This window comes from Sander vitreus, chromosome 6 (genome assembly GCF_031162955.1).
Source record: "Sander vitreus isolate 19-12246 chromosome 6, sanVit1, whole genome shotgun sequence".
In the NCBI taxonomy this organism is placed as follows: Eukaryota; Metazoa; Chordata; class Actinopteri; order Perciformes; family Percidae; genus Sander; species Sander vitreus.
In genome coordinates, this window is record NC_135860.1 from 2,867,738 (window position 1) to 2,873,906 (window position 6,169).

Here is a 6,169-nt window from a genome sequence, read left to right on the forward strand (position 1 = left end):
CACACACACACTCTCTTCAGACGAGCTGACGGGGAGTGAGCTGCGAGTTAAGAAAGTCTGTAGGTTTTAGAGAATTTTCAGTTAACGTCTCATCAAGAGGAAGGAAGGAACTCCAAAGACGGTGTGCAGGGACTGAAACCAACCAACTGAGCCCCAACTGAGCTGGGTGGTTTGGATACACAGTTGAATGGTTGAAACGGGTGATAGAGGACGAGGAGAATTTCAAGCCAAGATGGAGTGTAATGGGGTTAGAAAATAATTTTTACATTTTAAGCATTTTGTTGAGCAATATCCAATTAGACAGTCAGTATGATAGGCTTGATTTAAGCCCCAAAGTTTAATAGTTTAACACCAGAATTGGAGTGATTTAGCAATTTTCCTGCAACCAGTCGAAAAACAATCTCGGTTCACACAAGAGTTTTAGCTCCAGCAGCGGAACTAATTTCCGTCCATAAAAGGTGCTGTAGGTAGGATTGTGAAGATCCAGGACTTGGCCAAAAAATGTCGACAACTTCTCAGTCCCTCCCCCCTTTCTGCTAAAGCCCAAAACGGTCTCCTAAGCCCCTGCCCCCACAAGGGAGAATGAATGCGGGTGCATGAGCAGTGATTGACACACAGTTAGACACCCCCCCCTTGGCCCTGATTGGTGCATCTGAACAGGGAGCGGTGGATTTTTGCAAATCGCATTACAGGCTGTAATGACCTTAAATGACCTGCTTCATATAGTTCTACTGGAACACAGGGTCAGTTTCAGCAAATATGACAGAAAGTTACCTACTGCACCTTTAACACGTCTGACAACACATATCACATGACCATTCACACACACTGGGCTGCGATTGAAAGTCATGGCTGTTTAAGTTAGAAATCAAGAAAATACTTTGGAGAAAGAACAACAATGGCGAAAAGCAAGACCATGGATGTATTAGCTTGGACCGACGACAAGGTGGAACTGTTACTGAAAGGTATGTAAGCTACCTAACCGACTACTGACGTGCGTCGTCGTTTCCAAAGGTCTCCGTTTGTGCCCGTCCAGACTATAAAGCAACCCCGGAGTTTTCAAACTAAAACGGGGGCAGCAGCGTTTCAAAATGTCTCTGTTTTATGGGCTCGAAAATGCCGGAGTAGTGTGGACTTGAGGCGTAAACGTAGCAAAAATATATTTGTTTTTAAACCAAAACGTAGTAGTGTAGATGTAGCCAAAAGCACCACAGAAAAGGTCCCAGACAGTTTAATCTAACAGTATTTTCCTCCTGTAGAAATGTTCCTGTAGAAGTGTTTTTAGAATGACTGATGTACTCATAGTCCCCCATTACGTCAACACATAAACTACAAAAGAGCAAATGTCAAGCAGCTAAGAAGATAAAACAAAAGGTTTGTTTTAAAGGAAGGTCTGTGGTCTGTAGGGAGTGGATTTGAAACAAGCAGGAGAAGGAGAAGCTGCTGCAGGACTGACCAGGAGAGATCAATGTCCTCAGATGAGGATATATTGATATTGCACTATTCCTTCCCTCTCTTCAATTGTTATTGTATATGTCTTGTACATTTGTAAATTCTATTGTATTGTTATACTGTATACTTAGCAGTATTTCTTGTTATATTTATTGCTGTCCTTTCTGTTTTTATTCTTTATATGTTAAGTGAGTGTTGTACTTTGAGAGCAAAGATTAACCTGAGTCAAATTCCTTGTTAGTTTACGCAAACCTGGCCAATAAAGCTGATTCTGATTCTGATGTTCTCAGATCGTCTGAGCGTCCTCCTGCCTTCAGACTAGCTGCAGACTGTAGGCGGGACCCCCGGTGGCCCTGAGGTTAAAGCCCCCTGCAGCCGGCAGGTCTGGCTCTGAGAGGCTATGAGAAGGGGGGGGGAGAGAGAAGTTAGACCCAGCTGTCTGAGTCAGGCCACACCAACACTTATAGCCCGTTTCCACTGCAAGAACCTTTTCCAGGAACCCAGGAACTCTTTTCAGAAATTCAAGAACTGTACCTGTGTTTTGAACCATGGTTTAAATTTGGCACCTTTGCAATAGTTCCTGCCCCCCCCAAGCGGAGCACTTTCTGACAGACCCAGGGACAGAGCAGCTTGCAGTGCCGAACGTCACTGAATGGTCAAACACCAGCTTTCTCTGCTACAATTTATGTACAGCTTGAGCATGACTCATCGTTTCATATCCTAATCAAGATTACAAAGTTTCCAAAGATGACTGAATGTGTGTATAAAATAGTAAACAAAACATCTAAAACATCTGATGTAAGGATGCTACCATAACAAGACAGATTCTTGGGTTTGAGAAATATGGTCTATATATTACATTATTACATTTTCCAGTATTGACATATAGCACATTATGGTAAATGTGCGTGAAATAGTATATAATAATGTAAAGAAACTAAACAATAAAAACTATAATTGCGGCATGTAATTGTTAGTATTTTACATCCCTGTAAGAACACAAACTGCAGATATTTTAGAGGTTTATGGAGCTTTTTTACGAGCGATTTATGTACTTTTTCACGACGAACGAACACCCTGGAAACACACGAGTAAAACGTTGAGGGTCTGATGATGTGTATATTTTCAGGATGTAAAGGAGTGAAGTGTTTGTGTGAAATGTCTCTTTCAGAGGGAGGAGACACGTTTGTTAGAGAACAGCAGAAATGGTGTGGGAGGTCTGGGATCTATCACGCTCCATACTCTCCTGGTTTTACAAGCTTCTCACAGCGAAGTCCGGCTACGAGGTAATCTCTTGGCGCGTATCGCTGTTGTCGAGCACGTACTGTATCAGCACAACGTCTGAATTTTCACAAAGGAATGCTTTTCTTGCAGGTTTCAAGGGCCCCAAAGGTCATGAAACTCACTCAGCACATAATTGACTTTGTAAACGAAAAACAGTCAAATTGCAGTGGTGAGGGGGTTTTCCCCTCCATGATTGCAGCAGAGTTCAGTTTCAGCTCTGTACCTGCTCCTCTGGACCACAGAACCTGGACATACACACACACCAGACATCCTCCTCCTGCAGGCAGAAACACAGCAGACATGTGAACTGTGGCTGTTTTAAAAGGTCAAAGAGAAAAGATGCTCAACTCAACTCACCTGCTTCAATGCGGATTTGACACTGGAGTATCTGAAGTGTCTGCAAGTGTCACAGTGTCAGTGAAGTGAAATGACTTCTACAGTGGATACAAATCCTCTTGCTGGAACTGGTTTTGTCCAGGGATGTGGAAGGGGTTAGGGGGAGGATGTTCCTGAGCATTTCTGCAACTTATATACATACATACAGACATAGAATCCAACAATCACAAAACAATATTTATCGTTAGAACAGAAAATATGATTTACTTGTGTTATTCAGGGTATTTTACTTTCTTTTATGGCTAATTCATTAAAGTGCTCATATTATGCTTTTTGGCTTATTCCCTTTCCTTTATTGTATTATATATCTTTTTTGTGCACGTTATAGGTTTTACAAAGTGAAAAAGCCCAAAGTCCACCCCAAAGGGACTTACCATCTCCAACAGAAAACACTGTTCACAAACTGCTCCAAACAGCTCTATTGTAGTCCAGCCTTTACTTCAGAGACAAACGTGGTCACTTTGTAACACGTTATAATGCTCGCCTAGCTGCTAGCATGGCACTCCCTCATACTCTGCTTCTGACTGGCTAGTAGTCCTTACCTAGGTACTGTCAGGGCACGCCCTCATACTCTGCTTCTGACTGGCTAGTAGTCCTTACCTAGGTACTGTCAGGGAACGCCCTCATACTCTGCTTCTGACTGGCTAGTAGTCCTTACCTAGCTACTGTGCATGTGTGACTCCCTACAAAGATGGAACAGAAGTGAAAGTGAAGAAGTTTGAAAATTAAACCATGTAAACCTATTCTGGTACAACCTCTAAATACAATTATGAACCTGAAAATGAGCATAATATGAGCACTTTAAAACAAGAACACTACAGGTCAACAGGGTAAACAAAAATAACTAAAGTATATCACCATATAGCCAGACCTTCCTCCACAGCGCTGCGGAGGAGGGTCTGGCTAGTCCACACAACACGTGATGTGGACAAACGTTCTCTGGTTTATTGGCATTTCTTTAAACCAATCACAATCGTCACGGGCGGTGCTAAACGCTGGACTCAATGAAAAAAATGACAACACAAAAAAAAGCAGAAGGTGACAGACATCCGGCCTCAAAAAGGAACATCCGGCGGAATTTCCGGTGACACTTAAACAATCCCGGAAATGAAAGGCTGACTATATAGAGTAGACTAATCACCATAGAACATCCCTAGCTGATTACTTACATTAAGAACATTTTTACTGAAACTGTACGTTTAAATATGCAGTTCTTTGCATACATTTCCAAAACAGGAATCTGAACATTGGATAAAGCCATGCAGGTTCAGAATTCTTGTTTCATTTTGGTGACATTTAGATTAGAGTCAAAGGTTTTGATAGAGGGAATTATGGATATCCCTAACATTTTTCAGGTATAAAATGTTCAGGCTATAAATGATTTAGGAACAAACCCCTCTATAAAAACCTTCAGAATATAGATAGTAATCAAAGTGGAAAGTTTGGTGTATGTGCATGCTACTGAAGTGGAGATTTCTGGCTCAGAGTCTGATAAAAAAACATATCTTGAGATAAAGACCTTTACATTTTTGTGATAAATGTCCCCATTAACAGAATTAAAAGGTATGACTATGAATGTTAACAGTGGAGGAGAAAATAAGATCTAAAATATATTTTCTATCTTTCCACGTGGAAGAAAATGTTGTAACGTCACTTTGAGGAGACAAAAACATGATGTAGCTGCAATACCAAGGAGACAACATATCATTTCTGGAAATTTTCCCCTGGGATCAAAATAAAAACATGGGATCAGTGTTGTTCACACAAAAAAGAAATCCGAGCCACTTAAGTTCCCCGTGGCGGAGGTGAAACGTTGCTGACGCTTCAAATCTGCAGCGAGAGTAAAATGATGCGGCAATTATCTGATCCAGTTTGTTTACGCCTAAAACCCCGGGAGACAGAAATAAGCTCCGAAATAAAACCCACACTGAGCCGGCTGCTACTCAACGTCTAAATCCAAACTCCATTTTTATTACACTCTGTCCAAACTGCTGCGGCCCCGGTAACACTTTGATTGTTTAAGTATTGTTGTTTGATGTTTTTACCAGTTGGGTGTGTGCAGTCATGTTCAGCGGTTCCTCACTTCAGAGCTGGTTTACTGGGCTGAGGCGAGAATGAGGGAAGAAGTTACAGAATAGGGACAATCTGTGTTTGAAGTCACAAATACAAAACGCAAACCAAAGGAGCAAAGGAGGAAGACGGTGAAGCTCTGGAAGAAAGACTGAGACTGAGAAGGGACAAAAGAAAGAGAGGAAAGAGAAGAGAAAAAGGGTGCTGAAGAACTAGTTTTGTGAGGATCAAAAAATGACCCCAGCTCTGTGTCACTTCCCTGTTGCAGTTCAAATGCCCAGACAGACTTTAAACCTCTGAGGACGAAAGACGCACCCATCCAAAGATGTTTGACAACAATCCTACTCAAAAAGCAATATTACACAATTTTATTTCAAACATTTACTTACTATTTGAATCATATATAACCTAAGACTTTGGTGAACTTATTTCAAGCACCAAAACAATTCTTACAACACGTCATAAGTTAAGGTTTGTTTTCAAAAGGAAACGTTCAAATGGCTTAAAACAGACGCGATAGCTGATTTAAACAAGTGATTCCGGATGTTCCACGGCGGCAGCCATCTTTGTTATGTACAAAATCTGCTTCAACGTCGCTGCGCTATCGTCATCGTGTGAAGCCCGCCTCAACGGTTGTGATTGGTGCCTCGATTTGGAAAAAATGGAAATGTGCTTGAATGGGCTCTTGGCCAGACGGACTTGCAGAGCAAATCTCAAATTTGCCGGAAGTTCGTCAGGATTTTCCCAGGCTAAGGTATCTCTACACCAAGTCCACAATTAAAAGTTTAAATTCAGCCAAAGGGATGAGACACATAGGTTTGTTCGTTGTCCCACAAGCTGTGCACGCTTATTCTCCTTATCCTCACTTTTCACTCCCACTTCTGTGTGCTGGACAATCGTTTGGATCTGGATCTTCAGCCTCTCCTCGTCTCTGCTCCCTTCTGAATGAATGGTGTGTTTGAGTGTT